The sequence below is a fragment of the Vanacampus margaritifer genome, chromosome 4, assembly GCF_051991255.1.
Source record: "Vanacampus margaritifer isolate UIUO_Vmar chromosome 4, RoL_Vmar_1.0, whole genome shotgun sequence".
Taxonomy (NCBI): Eukaryota; Metazoa; Chordata; class Actinopteri; order Syngnathiformes; family Syngnathidae; genus Vanacampus; species Vanacampus margaritifer.
In genome coordinates this window covers 22413171-22440764 of record NC_135435.1, presented here as the reverse complement: position 1 = coordinate 22440764, position 27594 = coordinate 22413171, and the positions used below count along the sequence as shown (strand labels likewise).

Sequence of the window (27594 nt, the reverse complement as noted above, 5' to 3'; positions counted from 1 at the left end):
CTAATTTAACCATGACTAAATGTTATGACAATGGAAGCGACCGGTGACAACCACCTGTAAAGTTGCGCGACCTCAGTACACTTTATAAGACCTCAGTTCAGCAAACATCGTAAATACACTTTCTATACACTATGCAACATTTATTACTTTAAGCAATCCGGTGTTCCCCGCTATGATTTTTTGTGGAACGTACAGTGGTGTCTTGAGATAGGAATTTAATTTCTTCGCTCGTTTTCAAAGCGTGCATCTCAAATCATACTTCCTCACTGAAATGAATGAAAATGCCATTAATCTGTTCTTGCCACTCCCCCTCAAAAATAAACAACTCTCTATACCTCTCTCGCTCTATAATATTGAACTTTATAAAAACATTCAGTAATGACATAATTAATTAGAAGATAAAAAATTCATGTGTTTGTGTATCGTGATTCATTCAATGTAGCTGTGTGTGCCGTGGCTAGCAGGAAAATCCAGTCATCAACGAAGAAGAGCTTCACTATTACTGCAAGTGACTCAGTTAGCGGCATACACTGACCTGAATATATGACTGGATAGCCGATATAGCGGCCATCTTGCTCCTCCCAACTCGCCAGCAGACTACTGTATAAACTATACGGTATACGTACAGAAGAGACATATACTCGTAGGCAGTTAGCATAAGGCCGGGGGTGGGGTGTGGGTTTTGTGGCGGGGTGGTCACTATTTTTTAACAAGGGAAAAAAATAAAAATAAAGAAAAAATAATTAACAAGTGAACGGTATGTTCTGCTTTGAAGACCCCTTTTTTCTTTTATCGCTAAGTTCTTTAGACCCCAATATTAGATTAGGCAGAGGAATCTTTTGTTGAATTACAGTTATAATTCTTTAATAAAAAAAAAAACGAATGGGTAAAGGGGAAAGTGACGTATGCCATAAAGCATTCAGCACATTTGTAGTTTTTTTGTGTGACAGTGTTCCTACCATCCTCCTCAAAGTTGTTCAGTGCCAGTAAAAATGATACAGACCCCTCAGGCTATGGCAAAGGTACCATTCAACTAGTTTTAAGTTGATGTTTCATCAGAAGAGTTATGAAAATATTTTTTTAAGGTTTTAAAGTTCCTTAGTGTTACTTTAATGTGTTTAAAAAATTGTGAGGGATATATATATATATATATATATATATATATATATATATACACACACACACATACAGGGTGTCCATAAAGTCTCTTTACCATTTAAAACATTTATTAAAAATGCAATTGATTAGATATTTTATTCAAATTTGTTCTATTGTATTCAGTGTTTATTAAAGTTTTTTATCACCCTCAAGAGAAGGCGCAATGTGTCTCATGGTTTTTTGAAACAAAATCGGATAGGCAGACTCAGCGAAACTACAGAACTAAGTACGGAAGAAATGATTGATGTGCTTCGTGCAACTAATGGTGCCCATGTAGAAGTGTATTAAAAGATGTAAAAAAAATTTTAATAAACGCTAAATACAACAGAACAAATCTGAATAAAATATCTAATCAATTGCATTTTTAATAATTTTTTGAAATGGTAAAGAGACTTTATGGACACCCTGTATATATATATATATATATATATATATATATATATATATATATATATATATATATATATTTATCCATCCATCCATTCATTCATTTCCTTAACCGCTTGTTCTTTTTGTATTTGAATTTCTTGGAAAGTTGTTTCCCAAAGAGCCTCAATTCTTACCACAGACGAATTTGCAAAACGAACATCTGGCGTGTCCGATTCAGATGTGTAAAAAGCTTTTAAACTCCAGGAGGCGGTTGAAAAGCAAGTTGGCCAAAGTAGTTATCGCTCCCTACCTCGCAGTAACTCATAGATGATGATGCTAATTAACCAATATTGATGGCCCGGTGTGATGACTGAGCAGTAGTTAAAGTTAATAAATAATCACTGCACCTGCTCTAGTGCCGTCCTGATTGTGGGGGGTTCTCATGCTACCTAGCAACATTCACTTACGATTTCACAGCAATCCACAGAAAAATGACTCTAACTTTCTTTTAATTTTTCTCTGCTACGAGCTTAGTTTTCATTAGGATCGGTGCTGGGCCGTGACTTTGGGATAAGAAGTCCAGGCTGGGAGAGCAGCGGCTGGCCCCCTTCTATTAATACAGGCCACACAATCAATATGCTGCTGGCATTTCTGGGCTTCCTCTGGGCTGTGGCGCTTATCTTAATGGCAGTGTGCTCCAATTTTCTTTTCTTGTGTGGACCCATATATCATTGCTTACAAAAAATATATATAACCTGATCTTAAATGAATTGGAGATATTGCGACTGAATAAAAGATAAACATTTTTACTTTTAACCCTGAGTAGGACAACAACCATTGCTGCATTATCTCAGGTCCATCTTTCTCAGGTTATGTGTACGTTTTTATAGGGAACTTTTCAATTGCTTGTATACACCTATTCGGGTCTCAGGGGTGTCTGCCCTCCCATTAAGTGTGAAGTTACACAACCAAGTTTTTTTTTTTTTTTTTTTTTACAAGCTCTCTGGTATTGTGTCTTTAAGCAAGATATTTACTTTTAGTGCTATTATCATGTCAAAATTTGGCTAATTTAATACACTAATATACCTTTATTTTACACCGACCATTCACCCACATCCATGACTTGGAAGAGATGCAATATATATATATATGGCTTGACTTGACTTGACTTGATGAAAAAGCGTTTCTCATTTTCGTTTTTTTTTGTTTCAGCCCCAAATTTTCATTTGGGTGAATCCCCAGTGTAAAGTCATAATTACAGTAAATATTTGGATGGAAAACATTTCTAGGCTATAAACAATCCAACGAAAAACAGTAAGTAAGGCAGTAACTGGGCGTGCATTCTTGTGCCGGGTGACGGTACATTTTTACACCGCGAGGCAAAATAGTTCATGTGCCGTTTGCAACCTACAAACATTGTATATTTGGACCAATGTACAGCAACATGAAAATAGCACTCCTTATAATTAAGACAGAAAATAGTAATATAAGAAGTAACTTAAAAAATAAATACAGACTTTTATCGTTCACGGACACCCTGCTTCTTTTTATGACTGGTTGTCACATAACGTTTTCAGCGGTGATAATCCTCATGAAGCGTAGCATAGGAAAGAGATGACGGGACGCATATTAAGGGGAGGCCGGGTGATGCGGGCAGAGACGCAGATTTATGTGGACAGATTTCTTGAAATGATACGCGGTGCATCGGCGGGCTCAAAGACAAAAGCAACGGCGCGTCCGCTCGGCAACGATGACTCCGTGATGCGTTTTGGCATTTCAAATAAAAGTACGTCTGGCGCTGGCCCGCAGTTTCTGCCGAATATCAGCGCTCACTGTCGCTGCATTAGACACACTTGCACAATCTGTGGAGATCAAATATACAGCAGAATTGGATTCTGACAAGTGTACCCGAAGCCAGTATGGTTTACTGCTGTTGTCAAGAGTCACAAAGTTGCTGCACCAAGCACATACTTGTGACTTTGGTCTCCTTCAACTTGTCACCAACACCTTTTAAGCTAAGGCAAGTAAAAGAGAAGTGCTGTTTATAATGATTCCCGCAAGGAAACAAAAATGGGATTACTACTTAACTTTGTAGAGGGTGACAGATAGGCTAAAGAAGAACCCACTCACTACGGCATTATTGAAACTATTCAGAATCCTTAATGCCGCTGCCTATTTATTTGTTATCTCCAACTAACAAACAACAACAAACACAATTGCTGTTATAGTACTTCACAGCTATTGTCATTTTGAGAGTCACCCTCCCTCACGCCGTGCTCTCGTCATTCACCAAACGCATTCATGAGTTTTGATCGTCCCTTTAGGAACGCTACGGAGACTTACCTTGCTTACTGTTTCACATTGCTCGGCAGAGAGCCAGCCGGCATTCTACGTCACTACACACTGAATGCGCTGCGACGTAAATAACAATGGCGGCGTACGTCCAAATAAAGTTTCTACAAAATGTATTAAACCTGAAATTATTTTTGAAAAATGAATCTCATAGTTATGTTATTAACAACTAAATAAATAATAAAGAGCGAACTTGTCATTACGTTCAAGGTTCCTTTTAACATTAATTATTTGTGCTTAAATGCCACAATTAAGTAGTTGGTAGCTATTGTAAACATGTCTTGTAAACCACCCACATTAGGAAAAATTACAACTCACAAAAACAATTGGATGGAACTGAAGATAAGAATAACAGCTTTTAATAATCCAGAAGACAAAACTCAATTTCACGATTTAGCAAATTTTCAACGATTCAATTTTTAAAATGACGATTCATCAAATTAGTTATATTTATTGCCCAGTCCTACACCATACCAATGCAAATTAATATAGTGTTTTAGAATGGGAATCGTGTAAAGACAGTGAACAGAACAGAAGTGGACCAAGGACAGACCCTTGCGGGACGCCGTAACTTTCCGACATGTACAGCCAGGAATGAAAACAACTCACGACAGATTCTGTAATGCCACCAACACATTCACAATATCTGTAATATCTGATCACCATGAAGACTCCGCGGACAGCACCCTGCGGGATACAGGGCCAACCAGCAGGACCAATCAAACATTTCATTTCATTTACTGTAATGTAATGTGATGATGGGTCTTCTGTGTGCTGTTTGTTTCTCCATGATTCTTCCCACATTCCAAAAACATGAATGGTTCACTTGAAGACTAAATTGTCTAGAGTGTGAATGTGATACGGAACGGCTGTTAGTTTATATGTGCCCTGCAACTGGCTGGCTACCAGCCCAGGGTGTACCTTGCCTCTTGCCCAAAATCAGCTGGGACCGGCTCCAGCTCACCCACCCTTAGAAAGGACACTCACTATAGAAAATGGATGGATAGAACTTTCTGGTTTTACATGAAGCTTTCTCTCTCCGATGGATGATTGTGATGGTCCAAAAAAGTATTGTGAAATCACCCATCCTTCACTTTGCATGGTAACAAGGCTAGAAAGGCTCTATTCGTGTTGTTCTCATCCTTGGTGGCCTGATAGAACTCTTAGTCGGTGTTTGTGTGAATAAATGACTTCAACTTTGATCAAACCGGTGTCACGCATTTGACTCCATTTGACAAGAAGGAGAACTGTGAGTGAAGACGTAGACTCTCATGCTAGCAATCTGCCATATGCTCGTCACTTATGAATAAAAAGTAGAGTGTTTGATGTATGGTTTTTTTCATCACATTAGGGGTTATTTTCATCCTAATCTTGTGTGACAGTTAAAAAAACGAAACGTTTGATGTGCATCACCTTTATTAATATTTGAGAGTGTTTGAAGAGGATTTTCTCATTTTTTTGCACGGTCATATTAAAAACGGTTGTTAAAAGACCTGTACAGTTAATTCTAGTAATCAGGGCTTTATGAGAACGAATGTTTTGATTTTTGAATAATGTTGTTGTTTGAGATCCACAAAAGTTGAATCAAGAAAACTGGGCTCTTGTTTGTTGAAGACATTTCATCTTTAATCCAAAAGGCGTCAACTTTAAACCGTAGAAAAACTGCATTGCAATCCCTTACCCAAGTGTTTCCAAAATGTCTTCTTTTTGGGTGACTGACCTGATACCTGGAAACTACAATATTCCTCCCTCTGCAGAGCTAGACCACGGATATTGGCGAGACTCGCTCTTCCCGCTTTTGCCTTCCCAAAACAATTTGTCACTGCTTCTGCTGTTTCTATCTGTGACAACCTGTAGGCCGCTTGCCTCAGTGAGTGACAAAAGCTGTCACCCTGTGTCACTTTCACTCTCTTCCCGGCTGGCGTTTGGACATACCCAGTGCCGTCTCCTTATAAGTCAATGCTAAAATGGGCGAGTCTGATGGAGACATGCCGGGCTGCATTTTTCTTAACGGAGAGACCTATTTGCAAACAAAATCACCAGGAGACATTCCCCCACCAGGCACCATCTGGCTGCCTCATGCATGTACCTGCCTCCATCACCAGCGCCTCTATTTATAGACGCTCTCGTGTCCGCCACCCCCACGCTGCATCTTGTAAAAACAGAAACCAAAATCTACCTGAAGGATGCGCTGACGGGTGATCCGTCAACGCATATTCCGATTTTGAAACCTTACCGTCATACGCCAAAGATTCCATGTATGGTGAAACAACAAACATCACCATTGGCAGACTGATCCACTTTTTTTCTTATTCTACTACAAAATAAATTCATACAAAAATGATAGAGTGATATATCTTGATAGAAATTTAGATGATAGAACACAGAATAGAAGTGACTTTCGAGTTTGACGTTCAACTGGAGGTCCGAAATTTTAAACAAGTTACTTAAACAAATGGTTGGTTGGTTGAAGCACAGAAACGTCATGTGTATAAACATTTTTAATTTGCAACCATCATTTATTTTTATCTGTTTCATTATTGTCCTATAATGTATGTCGTAAAGGGCCTGACCGATATGCATTTTTTGTCGATAATTTTTTGGAAATATATAATGCGATTGAATTATATTAAAATAACTCATTTTTCACAGATTGGTGGGTAGGCCTATGTATTCCCACAACATTTGTGTGTGAATATTCGTTATTTGAAGGAAAAACACTCCCGAAGTCGATGCTAAGAAGCCCTTAGCATTTGAATGGGATCCTCCCTTCACTTTAGCATTAGCGCGAGGCAGCGATGTTTTAAAAAACAAAGCATGTTTTGTATTTAACTATACTGTGGATGTTATTCTTATTGTCGAGTGTTTAGTTTTACAGTTAACTCCAACTTTGGTGTCATTAAACAGTTTACAGGGAGTTTAGGGAAAATACGGAATAAGCAGAATTACATCTTATACACTTGCTAGTTGCTAATGCTACGCAAGCAAAATGGTGCATTCAAGGTACTTTCCCAGCGTCGGAAACTTCTGTTGTTTTTTTTTTTTTTTATTACAGTTTAACATTTTAAAAGGAAAACAATCAGTCATTTAGCCCGATTGGCCAATTATTTTGACTGAGTTTTGAAGGGTAATAATCGGCGGCTGATTATTCGGTCAGGCCTTAATATTGTAAAACCAGCAACCAAAATCTATATGAAAAATCCGCTAAAAGGCGATTAATGCATTGTAGGACTATCAGAACGGGCCAACTCCTTGCCAGAGAAAAGCCGCCAGTGATATTGTTTGACATCATTTGATGTCTTTTTCGTGTTCGTTATGAAATCCAACCCATCCCCACTGACTTATATCGGCTCGCGAGGGCGGCAACGTTTTCGTATATTTCACGTCGACACCCGCAGAATGCGAGCTGATGTCAGCCGTGAACCGCAGCGGGTTATCGGGGTTTTTCAATAAAGTGATTAGAGTCTCATCTCAGAGAGGTGCTGACTGAATACTCATCACTCCTATTATGTTATTGAACGGGCACTCCCCAGCCAGGGGGAATGATATTGAGAGGCCCTAATAGAGACGTGCACTTGCAAGCTTGTTAGGCATTTGCTGCATTTTTGATAAGGTCCACAGCGGTTATAGTCGCTCTTGAAATCTTTCTTGAATTGCAATGCAGTAGGTTACGGTACGTGATACCTTGACTTATGCCTGCTCCAACTTACAAGTATTTTGAATCATGAGTTGTCGCTTGGTTGCTTTTGCATTGCGAGCCAAAATTTGACTAGAGTGGGCTCCAGATACGCCATTGCTCAAGTGAGGTGAAATATATCTTATATATAATGTATCAGTTAAATAAATGAATACCTTAGCAGTAAGCCACAAGGCCCCTCTGTTTCTATTGACAATAATGGCTTACCATTAATATCAACCGATTTTGACAAAATCATTCCATAGAATGTAAATAATTCCCTTCTCACATTATTCTACACTTAATCGCCTTTGTTGAGGCTGGTCCTTCCTTGGGAATAAGTCTTGTGAAAAAGTAAAAACACGTAGAGCCTTCAAGCCTTTGCATGACATGCAGAGTTCTTGCATCATCCTTAAATTTGGGAATGAATGTCAAAAAAGCAAAACGCACAAAGAGTTAATCGTTCTATAGTCGCTTAGCTGAGGGCTTTAAAGGATGATGTCATGCATAATAATAATTTTTTAAAAAAAGTAAATAAATCACAATCATCTCTTTGTAGCCCATTGCAGATGGTGGCAGCTTTTACCATGCATGTTAGCCAGTAAAAAATAATGAATACCTTATCAGTGAGCCCATCTGCTACTGTTGAATATAATGGCTTATCATTAATATAATTGATTTCAACAATAAGCGTGTCGTTCAGCATTATGATAAGATCATCTTTATTAGTCACACAATGAAATGAAAAGTAGTTGACACCAAACCTAGTGCTATTAGAATGTTACGTAAAAACACCGCCTGTGCACTTTACTAAAAGCTTCCACATTTAATTAATCTCACTGGGACATTTTGTTTTGAACTATTCAAATTGTTTTCAGCACAGCCCCGTCACATTTTTGTCATAATTTTACAAAATAACTTCGTACTGAGGTGATATTGTGATATATCTTGACACAAATTCCCATGGAGACCATTTACCACAGGTGCCACAGTGCTCTTAATTGACGTTTGACATTAGTTTTGTTCATCTCAGTTGTGTCAGCGTACATCGATGCGCTGCTAGTTGGTGAATACTGAATTTGAGGGGCTCTTTCAGTACATTTTTCCTCATTGGATGTATATTAGTGTCAACATTTTCACCATCTTAATTGTCTGTTATACACCATAAGCATCACCAAAGAACAGAAATTTCCAACTTCCTTGTCTAGATCGCACAATAAATTTTCAATGTAAAACAAACTAATAGACAAGATGAATCAAAGCAGCAAGCTTTTTAGTTGACTGGAACGCGACATAAGTGTAACAAAAACGAAAGCACCTCAAGACAAAGCAAAATTCTGTCAGAGATAAGAAATTTCTGCCCTTTCATTGACTGGAACTGTCAATAAAGTCTCAATACACATAAAAGAATGTCAAAGAAAAAGCGAAGTTTTAATCCTTTTGGTTTTGAAGCTCACAAAATGAAGTCTCACAAGATCCTTTGTGCAACTTTCCAGCTGTACTTTAATGCTATATTTGTCAAATTCTTAATTGCACAACCTCAGGCACATTCAATTTAGTTGTTTGTGATTTATGATAGGTTAAGATGACAGCTATAAATGGGATAAAGCATTGGTTGATTGGTTGTTTCAAGCACAAAATACAGCCCCGTCATAAATATGACGGTTTTCTAAAAAGGGAAGCTGGGACATCATTCCTTTGCATCTTTGTTTCTGAATTCCTTACATTCGTTTGAAACTCTTTATATTGGAATTGAGAGTCTCACGTGCACTCCCAAAGCAGGCGTCTTATCTTAACGCCGCAGCGTTCTCACGTCTCAATAAAAGTACATCACCAGCAGAACAAAAGAAGTCGTCTCGTTTCATATACAAACGGTGGCCATAGCTGACTGCTGGTGATGTCACGATTCCCCAAAGAATAATTGCAAAAAAAAAATGAAAACGAAAGATTCCGCTGCTTTTATAAACATGCCAAGGTTTCATCCAATTTAAAAATACAGCTTTTGATGAAGTAAAATCATCAGCAAGCAGATGTGCTGGCACACTTCTCTATTGAGGTGCTATAAAAGCCTCTCTCGCTCGCTTTTAGGGATGGATTTCACCAGTCATCCCAACGTGGGAACAATTAGTCAATGTGCATGGATCAGCACCTAAATAATTACATATTGAGTTATTACTCAAAAGCTCATAAACATATTGATTGCTTGCATATTCCCTGAAATATGCCGAAAACGCATGTTTCCCCATTCAGATCAACCGCGCAGAACGTTTTCACTCCTGACAAATCTCTTGATTTGTATTTTAGTGTGTGTTTGTGTGCGGTGATTATTATGGAGTGTGCGCAGCGTTGGCAGGGAAACACAGCGATGTGTGAGGAGAGGAGTGACCTCGCGCCTGAAAAAAAAAAAAAAAGCCCTTCCGACAAGAATAAGCAAGCTCACTAAAGCAAGTAATCAACATTGTATCCGAGAGAAAGTCAGTTCCTCGCAGTGCTCATCCAGAACCGAAGACAACCATTAGCATGCCAAAGTGGTGGGCAGGTGTGTTATTATGGTGCCGCATCTCTGCCTGGCTAACAGTTATTCAGACGCGCATACTGTATATACACACCGCCCACTCATCCCAGATTATCAGCAGTGTTAGTTGAGTAGTCTAAAAGGAGACAAACATCTTATTTCACATTGTGGAGCCTTGCAGGCTCTGGTATTAAAACAAAAATAAATCAGTAATGTTAAATTCCATAGAAAAAAAAGCTATGATGTCTTCTTACCTTTTCTTGTTTTACATTATTTACAAAAAGGTTCTTATTTGAATGGAGATGTACAATTTGGAATGTGAACATTTTCAGGAAAAATGAGCTGGCTTTGGGCAGAGTGCATACATACAGAACACTATAATTTAAAAACAGACACAAAATGTTCTCACTCACCGTCCAAACGTATGTTTATGCAACGTGGGAGGAAATCGGAGTACACAAAGAAAATCTATGCAAGCATGGGCACAATATGCAAATACCACACAGAAAGGCTGGATTTGAACGTAGGACCTTAGAACTGTGAGCCGGCCCCAGCTACTTTGGAGATTGAGGAACCGAGGCAAGTGGAAGTCGTAGATCGGCATGACTATCCGGACTGGTCAGTGCAAAAGAAAAACATCTGAAATTTAGCAGCATTTTCCATAATGACAAAAACGGACCTTCACCGTGTGTGACCGCAGTTAAGGAACACTGCACAAAGTTGGCTTGGTCTCTGATGCGAATTAGCTCCGCTACTTGTCCTTTAGTACATGCATCTCTGCTCAGTACAATATGACTGACTACATAAAAAACAAGTCAATCCAACCATCCATTCATTTTTTTATGCTTATCTTGTCAGGGAGAGTGAGAAGCTCGGTTATATTTCGGAAAAAAATAAGTTCAGCTGCTGCTCCACCTCATCGAGAGTAGCCAGTTGAAGTGGTTAGGGCATCTGGTTAGGATGCCTTCTGGATGCCTTTGTGGTGAGGTGTTCCAGGCACATCTCATGGAGAGGAGGTCCCGGGGAGGACCAAGAAAATAAGAGAATAGTTTATCAGTAACTCCCAGCTGGCTGGGTGAAGAGGCTGGGGAGAGGGATGTCTGAGCTTCCCTGCTAAAGCTACTACTCCCGCGACTTGACCTCAGATAAAGGGAATAAAATGGATGGGTGGATGGATAGATCCTATCAGCGTTGTGGTTGAACTGGACATTAGCCCAGCTAACTTTGACTACTTTTACACGCTGGACTGGTCGCCAGTCACAATCCAGTCAGGAGAGCTGGGTTTTAAGAATTTTATAGAAGATCTGTGTGGCGTTTGCATGTTCTTGACGTGAAGGTAAGATTAATTGAAAACTCTAAATTGTTGATAAGTGTGAATGTGAGTATGATTGGTTGACTGACTCTATGTGACCTGTGATTAAAGTACCACTGTTTGCCACACCCACCTAAGTGGGACGAAATTCGTTCTCCGCATTTGACCCATCCCCTGAGGGAGCGGTGAGCAGCAGCAGGGGACGCGCTCAGGAATCATTTGGTGATCGAACCCCCCTAATTCCAACCCTTAATGTTGAGTGTCTAGCAGGGGAGCAAATGGCTCCCATTTTTATAGTCTTTGGGTATGACCCGGCTGGGGATTGAACCCACAACCTCCCAGTCTCAAGGTAGACACTCAACCACTAGGCCACTGAGCTGGTTGATTGGCGACCCGCTTCTTGGTCGGGTTCCAGTTACCCACAACTGGAAGAAAGCATGTGCTATAGAAAATTGATATGTGGTTGTAACAGCCTGACGATATCCGTTAAAACTATCAATATGACCGACTAACTCTAGGTTTCTCTATCATTCAAAATCCAAAATACATAATGTAATAAAACTGGAAAATGGCGGAAGTTACAAAGGCAACCTATTATCAACATTCAACTCGGGCCGCCTTGTTACAAGCAAAACAATGAGGTTCTCTACCTACCACCTCCATGAGAATTAAAAGGTCTAATTAGCGCAGACAAACGAGCACCGCATAGTGAACGCCAACAACAAGACATTTTTTCCCAGCCTTATCTACGCTCCCTCCATCCCCTTACATTCTGGCCCCTAAATCATTGGCGGTTAAACTAGGGGCAAAATGAATAGTGTCGTTGTTACAATAGAAGCGGCTGAGCTATGAAGATGTATGGTTCTATGTAGTGCATATTCATCTTTTAGATAAAATGTAACATTAGGAGAAGAAGCACTATTGATACGGGTTTGAAAGTTTTCCACTATAAGGATTCTCTTGTAGTGAGGGTAGCGAATACAGGAGGTTCGTGAATACACAAGTCGAATGCAACTTTACCGTAGATTTGAACCCCGAACCTCAGAACTGTAGAAATGACAAGTGACCCCAAAGCCGACAGTTATAACGTATTTCCTAAAATAGGCGCCAAAGTACTGTATTAAAGATGGCTTGGCCCACAGTAGTAGACGCATAACAGCCTCTATGACTTCTTGCTTCTGTCCTTTCGATCCTGAAAGAATCTCAAATAGTTATTTTTAGCCGTTCACATCTGTTGACGAGTATACTTGTCAATTGTGTTTTTCAACGGGAATGTGCCGGGGAGCTCTCTAATGCTGCTCCGATGTCAATTTCAAACTTTAAAACAACTTTACTGATGCACAACCACCAGTAGATGGCAGCTATGCCCCATCTTAGATATGAGATCAACATACAGACGCTCCCCTACTTACGAACATTCGAGTTGCGAACAACGGTACATACGAACATTTCTGCGCGTACAGTATGTCGAAAAATGTTTGGAAAGAAATGCTGTAAGTTCGATTTTGTATTGCGCGTAGTGCTTCTTTCCGCCGCTAATACCGACGATTGGCGCTGTGAGAGCTCATTGGAGGCTGAGCAACGTGGCGAGGAGGAGGAGGAAGAAACGCCGGTCCCCACGAAGCAGGAAATAACTTTTGAAGCCGATTCCAGCGACGACGAAGAATCTCTCATGATATAAAATCCTCCTCTTCCTCCTCCTCCATCATCTCCTTAAGCATCGAGTACATCTTCCAAAAGTAAGTTAAACTTCATTTTATTTATCTTATTACGTACATGTACATACTGTGTGTGTGTCTCTCTCTCTCTCTAACATACGTAGTACAGTACAGTACTGTACGTATTCTCTCCATTTTATTAAGTTTTTTTCAGTACAAACCATTGCAGGTTACTTGTACAAGCCTTAAACATACTTATATAAACCTTCAATATACTTATATAGGCTTTAAACATAAATTATAATACAAAATATAGCACTGAAGCAACTTACGAACAAATTCACCTTACGAACGATCGTCCGGAACGTAACTCGTTCGTAAGGTGGGGAGCGTCTGTACTGTAATTTGGGAGTTCACTGGGAGAAACGGTTGCATTTTGTTAAACCTACCTTTGTTCTCCTGCTCATTCAAAACAGTGGAAAAAGGCATAGGAGAGAGTATTCTTTCATTTGGTAGAATCTGTGTGAAAAAAAAGAGCTCTAAAATGGCTGTTTGAAATACTGTTTAAGTCTTGTGGTATATTTTAAACTAAATATTTTGAGGTAGGCGTCAATTTTTTTTGGGGCAATTCACGGTATAGCTCTAGATGGCAGGAGGAACGATTAACCTCTGTGTCCACCTGTTATCATTCATGCAACATAGTAATAGGTTCATGTTTTAATAAACAGGCACAGATTTATGACATTTGTGATTAAATGGAAACAAGATCATCCTGAATTCCATATTCATACTTTTTCTTTAGTGGTTTGCCATGAGATTATTCTAATGTGAAATATATGCCTTGGCTCTCTAAAGGTTGTAAAACAGTGTAGTAAGACCTGACACCAAGTCAATGTATAATGTTGTGGGCGTCCATTTCGATGATTTCCACGGGCCGTACTGTAGGTTACCCAACCCTGCTCTAAAAATGTTCCACAATGTTAATGTGGAAAAGTGTGTACCATATCAAGTTTGATTTCTTATTGGGTATTACTCTTCATCTGGTCCGCCTGCCAACAAATCACTTCCTCTGTCTGGATGATGCAATGTTTACAGAGGCAGTCGCCGCACTTTTCCTGGAAACATTTGAACAGGCGCGTCATTAATAATCCATGCGATACGTGTTCGCGCGTAAATGCGGCGCCGAGCTGTAAGTGCGTGTCCTCAGTCGGCCACTGTTTTTTTTTTCTTCCTGAGATCTTTTTTCGCGGGGCTAAGCTGTGATTGATGACACAAGGGCTGGATGGGGAGATAACGGGCCCGGGCCGAGAGAGTTCTGCTGTTAGCCGGGAGGAAGAGAGCGCGGGAGGACAGTGTTGGGCAATATAACAGTCAGTATATTTATATGGTGTGAGAGTGAATTGAATTACTGGGCTGGTCCCACAGAAACGGGTCTGTTATGATACATGTAAACACGTCAGTGCAACTAAAATTGGACCAGTGTTGGTCATTGTCGTGGTGGGTGGCAAGGTTGATTGTTTTTGGCCTAAAGCGGGGGACACAAAATCAGGCCAGATTTGAGCATTTTTTTGGAAGCTGTTAGACTGTAGAGTGCGCTCTGCAGCCTTGCCCCAAGCTGATTCATCTTTTTTTTTTTTTTCCAATTAGAAAGGCCCTGCAAATATCATGCGCAATTTAAGTCTCTTGCATTTCTATTTCTTCTGCACTCTTACCTCGCTGCATTTGCATCATTGCACACGTTCAAACCGTAATCTTTATCGTATTTATTTTAGAGCTGTCAAACGATAATTTTTTTAAATCAGATTAATCACATTTTAGAACTTTGATTAATCGCTTAATTAAAAACGCTTTTTTATCAACATTTTTGCCCACCTAAATTTAAAGTGCACATGTTTTGTATTTGTGTCTGTTATGTTTTTTTTTTTTACATTTAATGTTATGCGGACGTCTTCAAAAATGTTTTTATACACTGAACATGCTCATCCTCCTTTTTCTAATCAATTAATTACTTGCATAATTTATGCAAAAAATTGACCCCTATAGTTTGACATGAACAAATATTCTGAATGTCATATGCAAACATTTATTTCTATTTCTTCTGCACTCTTACCTCGCTGCATTTGCATCATTGCACACGTTCAAACCGTAATCTTTATCCTATTTATTTTAGAGCTGTCAAACGATACTTTTTTTAAAATCAGATTAATCACATTTTAGAACTTTGATTAATCGCTTAATTAAAAACGCTTTTTTATCAACATTTTTGCCCACCTAAATTTAAAGTGCACATGTTTTGTATTTGTGTCTGTTATGGTTTTTTTTTTTTTTACATTTAATGTCATGCGGACGTCTTCAAAAGTTTTTATACACTGCACATGCTCATCCTCCTTTTCCTAATCAGTTAATTACTTGCATAATTTATGCAAAAAATTGACCCCTATAGTTTGACATGAACAAATATTCTGAATGTCATATGCAAACATTTATTAAATGCTTTGCTTTACGATCCACTGTCAGCTAAAGAATTATCTGCGGTCAAAATTAAGAGTGTGATTATTCTGCGTTAATACATGATTAATGCAATATTTTTTGTGCTTAATTAATTAGTTAACACTTTAACTTTGGCAGCACTAATTTACTTTCTTATTTTATTGTTCTATTTTTAATTAACCAGGCATCACACAAAACCTTTCATAATTGTTTTCCTCTTCACTGTGGTTCTAATACTCCTTTCTAGGTAATTTATTCATTATCCGAACGATACAGTAAATAAACATGTTTGAAAACAAAACATGATTTTTTTTTTGTCATGTTTTATTTCATAAGCATTTTTTTTGTTTTTCCTCATAACAGTGTTTTTGCTCTTGCAATATTACTACGCATATAGTGAACCTCTAAGATGGTGGCAAAGTACTAACTTTGTATTAGGCAAAGCAATCTTATTAAAAGAAGCTCCTCCCATTAGATGGCAGCAAAGTAAAAATTGTATTAGACACAGCTTTGGCCTGAGCACAAAAACGCACAGGGAATCGTTTCCTCCTCCTACAATCCATGAAATGGCGAATTTATGAATGTCAAACTGCAAATATGTTTTCAGTTTTACTCTCTATAGAAATGTTCAGTATATCATTTTTTTCAGTATGTCCCTAATGCTCCTTGGTAGAAAATACCTTACATTAAGTATGCATGCAAGGGTATTGATTAGCTTGCAGTTTGCTAGCGCACACATCTCCACCTTCACGTACGGGAAGCAAACACAAGCTAATGTCGTTTCATTTGAGATGTGCGACACCGCCGGCAGTCGGGAGCAATGTGAACGAAAACCCGCGGTAGGGCTACGCCGCTGGCATTCCATCAAATCAATCCGATGTGGGAGGCGTGCGCAAACAAAACGCACACTCGGGCGAGAGCGCACACACACCCACGGTAATCACCCGCAGACGCTCAAACGCACACACTGTGTCTCCAGTCTCATATCATCTCGCTAGTACTCACTTAGCCCGTGCATGCATCAATCTCTTGCTCTTTTTTTTATATTCATCCCTGACTCAAATATAAACAAAGTGTCATACACACAACACGCGTATTCCCTCAAAATAGTTGCACGCAAGCTTTTCCTGAACGCCTCCTTCATAACATAAATACACCATTTTTGGTAACCCACTCTCATGTACAGTGGGGCTAATTTACACAATAACCACCCTAATACAGAGTTTCCCCACTGATGACTTAAATTAATCGAAATTTAACTCATTTGGTCCCATAAATATTAAATTAAATTATTAAATATTACCAGTGTCCCAAATACGTATTTATACAAGTTTTTTGTTTTTTTTATGCTGGAGCATACAGAAGGCTTTGATGCAGCCTCTGAACTGTAGAGAATGGTTGAAGCAATTGTAATTAATACAAAAACGCCCAGCAGGTGGCAGCAGAGTATAAGAGATCAACCAGGGCCATGTTGAAACAAGCTGTTTTCCTCACAGTTTGAAACAGATTTGTGAATAATGATGAGAAGATAAAAATATAGACAGATAGAAATATACTTTTTTTCCTGATGAAAGAAGAGACTCTAATCTTTCTTTTGGTAGGTCCCATGTTTTTATAGCAATAGAACACAATATTCTGTGGGCCTTGCAAAATTAGTCAAAATCCAGTAAATCAGCCGGGAGCGAAGGGTGTTGCTTCAGCGAAAATGGCTACGAGTCAATGAGTTTAAGGGGAAACAATAAAATGTTCTATGTAACCTCACGGGTCTAAATACGGTATTCTGGTTATATTATATTGTGTTAGTGGAATCTGAGTTAAGCAGCAAAATCCAGCAGTTTCTATCAATATTAGAAGGTGGCCATTTTGCCACTTGCTGTCGAGTGAAAATGACACCATAGTTGCTCAGGTCTCAGGTAACAACCAATCACAGCGCAGCTTCAGAAAACAGGTGAGCTGTGCTTGGTCGTTGCCTGAGCCCTGAGCAACTGTGATGTCATCTTCAGTCGACAGCAAGTGAGATGGATAAAAATGGCAGGATTTTGCTTCATAACTCACATTCCATAAATGTAATATTAATCAGAATGTCATGTTTAGACTGGTGAGGATACATATAACATTATTGTCAAGAAATGTTTAAGGTTGACATAACTGGTATTAGGAAACTCCCCTGAAACTCGCGTGACCTTCATCATAATGTACAGTATGCCTGTATTGGACACTCACATCGGGGTAGGATGTTTAGCGCACTCTCTCCATCTCATCCACAGACAGCACTAGAGTTCTGACAGATCCGACCTGGTTTGCTCCTACCGCTAGGTGACACATTCTTTATTTATTTCTGCTCTCCTCCGCTTTGCTATTTACTCCATAGCGCTCTGGACCCTCCAGCTATTGTCAGTTCTGCTCGCCTCCCATGTTCGGAAAAAAAAAAAAAATTCTCAAATGGATTTACGCAAGGTTTACCATCAACCGCTCCTCGTTTTTCATTCCGACGCGAGCCATTCGTCAACGCTGACCTGGTCACTCTACTCCAATGGCTGCTTTCTGTCAAGTCCTTTGCAGAAGAGGCTGCGGTGCATCTTGACCCGCGTTCGATATTATTCCGCTGGAGACTTGCAACATCCTATATCAGCAGACTTTAACTCAGTAGCTAAAGCAGGGCTTTTCAAACGTGCGTCCCGAAGGAGGGTGAAATAGTATAATGATACATTTGCACTGTTAAGTTCTTTGGATATCACATATCAAAACAGTACTTTCAAACATTAACTGTACAGTTAATAAAGGTTTACGATAGCGATAGAACAAATTAGCGGACTTGACCATTATTTCCTATGGGAAATATTGCTTTGAAACTAGAAAAACTTACCAGTCGTCCACCTTGGAGGTTATGAAACAAAATGATTCTTTTAGGCCTAATTGCAAACAAGTGATCCCACTTACAGCCAATCCTCGTAAGGCGGCGTTCCCACACGTGAGCTTGAATATAAACTCGGCGTTCCTTTGACAAGCTCGGAAATGAGCTACCATGTAACGCTGCTCAACATCGACGCGCTCTATTCAGAATTCAGCAGACTTTGTGCAACTACGCGATTGACACCGCGGCATCCATTCCGATGAGATACCCTCTCGCTCCGTGCACAATTAATTTGATACAAGTGCTCCATCTCACCCCCCAACATAAATCCTGGATGATTATGCCGTGTTCAGGACAAAAGGCTTGTGTGACTATTTCCATCTTCCCCGAGCTGGAGGGAAAAAAATAGAGGAAGGGAAATTAGTTTTGTTGTATAATGTAGATGTGACGCATTCTGCTGCATAGACAGCATTCAGCAGTCAGCCTTTGAATGGGTCAAGGTTATTAAAGTAAAAAAAAACAACATCATCTTCCTCCATTTGAATGACTGAAAATAAATATTTTCATTGAAATCTGTTATATTTGGAATAATCCATCTCGCCCAAAATGTCACTTTCATAAAACCTTTAACTGTACAGACAAGGTTTTAAATGACATTTTAACAGTTTTTGTAAGAAGTGAATTAGTCTAAAACAAAACATATGGGGCCCGAGGGTATAGTTAAAGTTATATTTAGTAATGATAGACCGATGTTTTTTTCAAGGCCAATCCCGATACCAATTATTAGTAGTCAAGGAGACCGATAACCAATATTTCATTTGCAGTAAAAGAGAACATATTAGCGTCGGAATAAAAAAAAAAAATAAATTTATGTATATATATAAAAAAAAAAAACTTTTCATTTAATTTTAATATATAAAGAATTTACAGCTTTGTTTAAAAATGATAACAAAAATTGCAGGGAGCTTCCAGGGTCATCAGCATGTGTTAAGTTAAATTAAAAACCTAAGTAAGTAAATAGTTCCCTAAGGTTTTCTACTGTAAATAAAGTTTTCCAAAATTTCAACATAATTTCTTAATTGTATTTATTTTTTTATTTTTAAATAAAAAGTATATATTTTATATATATATTAATACTTTGTTATTTTACAAATGGACCATGTAAACATAGGAATGTTTCTGCCTCATATTGCACTTAAAGTAGTGTTCCTTTTTTATTTATTTTCTGATCCGAAAAACGATCCGATTCGTGACTCAGATTCGTGATCCGATCCGAACCGTGACTTTTGTGATCCGTAGCACCACTATATAGTATAGTATAGTATAGTTAAAGTAACTGGGGAAAATCCCTTATTTCCTGTCGCCCCCACCCCCGTACAAAAAACACAATTAAAAACCCGGCGGATGGGTCTGGAAACCGGCCAGCTGCTACGGGTTAATAGATGGGGTTTGGCCAGACGTCTGCGAGGTGACCGCTAGGCTGGCAACCGGCTGGGATAAGGTTGCACATCGTAAGTGGACATGCACTTCGCTTTCGCAGGCTGTGTAGTTGTCACGGGAGATGATAAAGCACCTTGACTCTCCCCTCCCCTCCCCTCCTCCTTTATCCTAACCTTCCTCACTCTCGACCAAGGCCAAAACAAGTACAGTGCTGACACGTGGCAGCGGCGGTGGTGGTGAGGGGGGGGGGGGGGCGACTTGGCAGACTCCAGAGCCCCCCGAGTGAAGCGTCTCTATTGACTCAGGGGGGCTCCAGTGATCGAGGACAGAAAGAAGCTCCCTGGAAAAAAACAAGAGGCTGCTTCTGCCATGACGCTCGACTTCAATTTGAATCACTGCATAAGCACAGATATGATCCATCCTGACCTAGAGTGACTTAGCACACCAAAACATACGCAGCGCGATGCCCTAAATATCCTCCTAGAGTGTCCCGGTTACCGCTTCTTCTTATTTTAGATTTGGCTTTCAATTGGTTTCTGTCTCGCTTTTTTAGAAAAGACATTGACCCAGGGTCATCTGAAGACTCAACGAAGGAATAAAATCCCGTAGCTTCTCAGTTTGCGATGCCTCTTCAGTGACCTCCTTTGAATTTGTAAATAAGTTAGAATACGTAGTCGTTTATCACTCACATAAGCAGACTTGTGCTAAGGACTTTTGTTACAATAACTGCATCAAGCCTGTGACACATTGACTTTGTTAAATATTTGCACCCAAGTCATTCTCCAGACATAAACCCTATAGGGCATGCATTTTTCTGCTTAATGGCAGACAATCCAAACCAAAAAACAACTGAACAAGGATATGGTGAAAGCATCACTAAGTAAGAATGTTTTTCCAAAATCCCTCTCTTGGATCAGAACAAATTCTTAAAAATGTGTTGGGAAACTGTAAGTCAGTACGAGCCACCATACAGCATGGTCTGATCAATATTTGATTGCCACACAGCTTCCTTATCTCCACGTAACCCAAAAGTGTACAACAACAAACTAACTCAAAAACTTAGTTAAAGGAACAATACAATTCACAGACAGATACACTGTAAATCGTCTACAGTGGGTCATTAGTCTAAGACTTCCTACGTAAGTCAGAAAGTGCCGTAGTCTATCACTGACCTACGCAAATGCAGTAGTAAAATCATAATAACAGTAAAAAAATAATAATATATTTTTTTTATGAATCAAGGCCACATACAGTATATAATACAATCAAACCAAAAAGTACAACAGTAGCCTACCAATCAAGTAGATGCTAGCTAACAGAAGCTAATGCTGATAATGCTGTTTCTAATGCTAATCAGTGTTAGCACTCAGCTCTTACCGTTTAGATATAGCATCACAGTGCTTCCGCATGGTCTGGATCAAAGAAACTGGATTTGATGGCGGTATTTCAGTATGTACACTAAATTAGCCACTGATATGCCACAATCAGACAAAATTCAGCACATCTCACCCACACATATTTTCAGAAATAAGGAGGAAATAAAATATTTCCTTGGTTGTGTAATTTCTCTTGATGGGTCGGGCAGGCACTCCAGAGACCCAACTATTGTATAAGCAATTAAAAAGTCAATTTTCCGTAATATGTCCCCTTCAGTGATAGCATCTATGACCTAATGTGATTGCAGTTACTGTTGGCTACTAGCTGATTCCTTCCTGAGGGTTTCTATTTGAGGGCCGACCATTATGGAGGAAATATGGCATTTTGTCACGGAAACAAGGAAAAAATCGCTTGTAACAGCTCTGTACTACTTTACTGAAATATTTACTAATATGCTGTTTACTCATTCAGTAAGATTCTTCTACATGAGCAATCTTTATAAATAATGTCTCAAAATGTTCCCGAATGTGATTGATTGAGAGACACAAAATGCTGATTTTCCATCCGAAAGGCAAAAAGTCCTTAATTATGTATGTGAACAGTGCCTCTGCTCAATAATTTACTGTATGTAGCCAAACAAATGATGGATTGGGCCTCAAATGTATTCCCCCCTCTTGAATGTAGAACGGAGGGAAATGTGAGAAGGTAAGCAGGGCAATGAATTATAAGTAATACTTGCAGAGCCTAAAGTTAAAAGGCAATGCATGCTGTATTAATTTACTGGTCACGCTCGGTGAAAACCTGCATGGCATTAACGGACTTCAATCTGTCACAAAATGCCTTGGGTGTGTAAAACGCGGCTTAGAATGGCAGGAGAAGTTCCGGACGCTGTAATGCGGTAGAACAGGGAAGGGGTGGGGTGGGGGGTGGGGGGGGAGTGGAAGTCTTGCAAAACTGGCTCCGCACTGGCCTGATTAATATTCTATTTACAGCACAGAGGACGCTGGTTTAAATTTATCCAGCAGAAGAGGGGGTAAAAAAGAAAAAGGGGGTCACTCTTCCAATTTGGAAACAGAGTGGACCAGACCCAAACTGATGTCTTCTTATCAGGAGATGGAAATATGTGGCTTTTTATTTTTGCCTCGGGTCCGCGATTCTGGCAATGGAGTCAAAGTCCTGCGTACGGGCTTCTAATGACATGCCATGGAGCGGCTGGCAAAGAGGCCGTTCTTGGACGCCACATGAGTGATACTTTCAGTGCTTGTGTGGCGTTGCAAGGCCACTTTAATCGGCGGTATGAATAAACATGGAAACAAACACAAATCTCAAGAGCCCTCGTACCAAGAGCTGAAAATGTCTCTGTCGTTAGCTATGCAATTAGTTGTCCACTTATGTCGGGATGAATAGATCAGTGGTCAATGCGTGTTGTAAAAAGGGCTTTTTTTTTTAAAATTCATTTACAAACAAACATGTACAAGTTAAGTCCTGCTCAGGAGAGGGAGTATTTTGTTGTTTGCAGATGTGTCTACTGTATGGACCACATGCACAGATCTGCAGAGTAAAGCTGGATTTACATACACTGCATCCGCATATTAACGGTTTGGCATTTGCAAATTCACCCATTTGCTTATTTTTGGGAACTTATACTCACTATTTGCTGTTTATAGCCAAAACAATATATTATTTTTGCGCCATCTAATGGACCTATGCTTAAGTTATTTGAAGAGTTTTATTTTGACAAATGTAATGCTCCACCGCCATCTTGTTGCATTCATAGGCAATAATAAATAATCAATAATATTGAGGGAATACTGTATCCCATACAGCTTGTGTTTGTGTTTCCCGAACGGCCGGTCAATTTTGGGTTATTATTATTACTACTACTATCATCATCATCATCTGTCAAGTTTACCTTGTGGTTGAGGACCCAAATGCGAGGAAGCAGAGGTGGAGTCCAACCAAATATTTAATACAACAAAAATGAGGAAGTAAACAAGGTACTGGCTGGGGAAACAAAAACAACAAAGTACAATAAATCAATAAATAAATAAAAAGGCCAGAGAGGCGAGACGTGGTGGCAGTGTGGCACGACAGGGTAAACTAGCTGCAGCGGGACAAGAGGAAACAAAAAGGGATCAACAAGAACAGACAAACATTAATTGAAAAAGCGCGACACACCTGGGGAAGATATAAGTGGCTGAGGGCACTGATTGGTTGACACTCGAGGAAGGGCCGGCAAACACAGGTGGACATGATCAAGCTTGACGAGACCGGGGCAGACACACCAGGATAACAAAACAAATCACAGATCATGACTAACTAAAGAGACTTGAGGGCAAAATCAAACAAAAACCAAACTAAACCCAACCCATGACAGAAACAAAACAACAAAACTAACCAAAACCCAACCCAAACTATGACATCATCATCATTATTGTGCTGCAACAGTATTCAGTATGTATTGATCCTTGGGATATTTTAATTAAAGTATAGCACAGAAAATGTTATTAAGATATCTGAGAACTATTTTAAAGTGAAAGAAATTCTGGAATCCCCTAAAACACAGGCGCCACCCCGTCTTTATTTCAATACTGTTTAGATATTGCCTCCGAAGCCGGGACACGGCCAAAGTTGACTTCATGCTCCAATTCTGTCTGCTGTTTATTCAGAACAGCCTCACTGCTTCTCCAGGCAGTGATAAAGGGGCTGCGGAGAAACGATCACTCAATAGTAGGGAGAAAAATGAGTTTTCTCTCCGACCATGACAAATAATCTCGAAAAGTTTGGCAGAAACATTGCGATGAGATATGACAACATGCGCATGAAAATTCAGCGAGTGTTGTACTGTCCTGTGAAATGATGTCCATGCTTGACTATAAAACGGAAAAATCCCTGTAAATCTGCAGATTGCACACGCAAGGATCATGATTTGGGCAATGTGTGACTTTGTGACCTTAGCTCACATAGCCATCAGTGGCCAAATGGTTGTCCTGTTATAGAACATTAATCCCTAGAATTCCCAGGAAGATTGGCTGAAAATTGTGACCGAGGAGGGGTTGAAGCAAGAGCTTTGCCCTGACGTGACCCTTGGTCTTAGCTATCACAGTGTCAGATATAGTTACAAATGAATAAAGCCCAGGTTCCATCAAGCAACAGAGTTGTTTGATTCTCACTGTCAAAAGCTTTAAAATGTACTAAAACAACTGAGCCTTACAGGACCACTATTTGCCATCTATCCATACGTGTATTGACTTTTGCGGTTCGGTTGTAGCTACGAGGATGGTTGCGAGACAATTGTCACTTCTGTAAGACATCAAAGTAATGGAAATTCCATTATATTGTAAAACTGGGCAGTGCTATAGCGGTTAGTCGAGGGTGTATCACTCATCCCTTCTACACACTCAACAGTGGAAACGACAAGGATGTCATTCCAAACTCAAGTGACCAGCAGTCAGTGGCAGGCTAGTTAGCGGCTAGCGTAAGAAGCTAATTTACTATTGGTTAGTCCTTATTTGTGTCTGTGTGTTTTTTTTAATTATTGACCAATAGAGTATTAAAAATGCTTGTTTGACGTTGTAGTATTATTGGCTCGATAAACATGGCATTTTTTTCTCCCCTGAGGGTGATTAGTTGAACACAAAGCTAGTGTTGTGTCATATGAATGACAACAAGTTGGTAGGATCCACATTACACAGGTTAATTGTACCTACTGCCATCTAGTGGAAGAACTTTTAATTGTTCCGCTTGTCACGACATACTCGTACCTGAGCAAAGACATATATATTATTTGTAGTAAATAAATATTAATTTTCAGACCTTTAAAAACGTTCCAGTGGGACAACAGACGATCTCTCACTGGGAACTGGTTGGGAATCACTACACAGGTACACTATTCTGCCCAACTTAATCAAGTCGTCTCCAAATCTTAAAAATGATCTGAAATTCTCCACATCAGTCGTTTCAACAATGACTGCAGCCAATTAAGAGAATCTGACGGTCTATTTCTTCTCTCTTGCCGCAAATCATGGCTAAATAGTAGATGAAGGAAAGGGAAATCCAATAATGTCGAAAATGGATAAAGAATACTGCCAGTGGCTGTCACCAAAAGTTCACAGTGAGTTTATCATGAGAACATTTTCTCTCCTGCTCCAAAATGGAGTCTCGCTATCAAGTGCTGTTTAGGCCCGCTGTGCGACGGTGCACTCGGCGGGCAGCTCGCCGGAGTGCTTTTCCGTCAAGTAAATGAGATTTCTAAATTAAACGGCTATGCCAAATTGTTTCTTTCTGTAGTTCCCTAATACTGTGAGCACACACCACCTCCCACAAAGTCCGACAAGTATTCTGGCGGTTTCTGAGGCACGTAGCAGCGGGACACTTATTTTAACAATGCGGCGTGAAAGGCAAGAGGAAGAGAGGAAGAAGACGAGGTGGAGCGGGGATGTTTCTTCAATTTCGCATCCACTTTTCACTTTTAATTGCCAATCCAACATGAAGACTGCGTGGATGTAGCTGAACTTCACAGGAGATGTTGCGTACACTTCTTCGGACAGCAAACAATCTTAATCATTTTAATTCTGAAGCGGTCCTCATTTGTCCCTAGTGAAGCAGTTATTATTATTATTATTATTATGGTTGGGGGGTGCTTTGGGAATACGGGGAGCCCCCCGGTACGGGCTTTTCGGTCCCTATATGACCGGTGTCAGAGTTTGGTCCGCATTGCCGGATTCGTTCTCAGTGAGGGTTGGTCAAGGCTGGCCTTTGCCACCGATTCTGTTCATAACTTTTATTGACAGAATTTCTAGGCAAAGCCGAAGCGTTGACGGGGTCCGGTTTGGTGGCCTCAGTATCGCATCTCTGCTTTTTGCAGATGATGTGGTGCTGTTGGCTTCATCCAGCCGTGATCTCCAACTCTCACTGGAACGGTTCGCAGCCAAGTGTGAAGCGGTTGGGATGAAGATCAGCACCTCCAAAACCGAGACCACGGTCCTCAGTCGGAAAAGGGTGGAGATCCTGCCCCAAGTGGAGAAGTTCAAGTATCTTGGGGTCTTGTTCACGAGTGATGGCAGGAGGGAGCGGGAGATTGACAGGCGGATCGGCGCAGCGTCTGCAGTGATGCGGGCTCTTTATCAGTCTTTTGTGGTTAAGAAGGAGCTGAGCCAAAAGGCGAAGCACTTGATTTACCTGTCGATCTACGTTTGTTCCTACCCTCACCCTATGGTCACAAGCTGTGGGTTGTGACCGAAAGAACAAGATCCCGGATACAAGCGGCCAAAATGAGTTTCCTCCGCAGGGTGTCCGGGCTCTTCCTTAGAGATAGGGTGAGAAGCTCGGTCATCCGGGAGGGACTCAGGGTCGAGCCACTACTCCTCCACGTTGAGAGGCGCCAGTTCAGGTGGCTCGGGCATCTGGTTCGGATGCCTCCTGGACGCCTCCCTGGAGAGGTGTTCCGGGTATGTCTCACCGGCGGGAGGCCCCGTGGACGACCCAGGACACGCTGGAGAGATTATGTCTCTCGGCTGGCCTTGGAGCACCTTGGGATCCCGCTGGAGGAGCTGGTTGAAGTGGCTTGGGAGAAGTCTGGGTTTCCCTCCTACAGCTGCTGCCTCCGCGACTGACCCCGGATAAGCGGTATTAAATGGATGCATTATTATTATTATTATTATATATAGGCCAGTTTGTGTTATACAACAGTAATTTGTTGTTGTTGTTATGCACTAAAATCCATAATTAATTGGCAAAATACAAAATATATTTATAACTATTGTCAGCCACTGTAACATTATGCAGTTTTAGTACTGCACTTAAAGGTAGAGGAATTTTAAAAAAGTATAGTACATAAATAATGATTCAATACCCTAACCCTTACAGATGAACTAAAAATGTATTGAACGTTTAAAATTGAATACAACTAACTGTACTTGAGCAGTGATTCTTTTATGTGACAGTCGAGAGCGCCCACGTACACTTTGAGAACCTATAATTTAATGTATGTTTTTTTTTTTAATGGCGGTGTCTCCTTCATAATTAAAAACAACGCACACTCGAGGGCCAAATGACAAAAATAATAATTTTCGCCCCTCGTTTTAAATGAGTCAATATTTTGAAAGGACTTCATCTTGAAACATAAATAATAAATATTACACTAATAATTCCGTCAACCTCACCAAATGACGTGCATCTATATGATTTATGCCCTACCTTAATTACCGCATGGAGGAAAAAGCCTTAAATAATGTTTAAAACACAAAATAAACTGCAACTAAGGGCCATGCAGTTGTTGTAACCTGTCCGCCAGCCGAACAAACCCCTAGAGGGCAACAGACTGTGCTACCAAGCCAATAAACTTGAGAACTAATGAGGGCAATTAATACAGTATGTCACATGTTAGTTTAA

The 27594-nt window shown here is 40.0% G+C and overlaps 1 protein-coding gene across 3 annotated transcripts in view; it reads right to left on the bottom strand.

The window, feature by feature from the left end:
• insyn1 (inhibitory synaptic factor 1) overlaps positions 1-27594 on the bottom strand; it is a 77951-nt gene that overhangs the window by 13333 nt on the left and 37024 nt on the right. Inside the window, exon 1 of one of the 3 annotated variants that reach the window (XM_077564868.1) lies at positions 23114-23328. The exons of the other annotated variants lie outside the window; for them this stretch is intronic. The gene's annotated coding sequence lies outside the window, so the exon portion shown is untranslated. Of the gene's footprint in view, positions 1-23113; positions 23329-27594 lie in introns of those variants that run through there. 3 annotated transcript variants of the gene reach the window in all.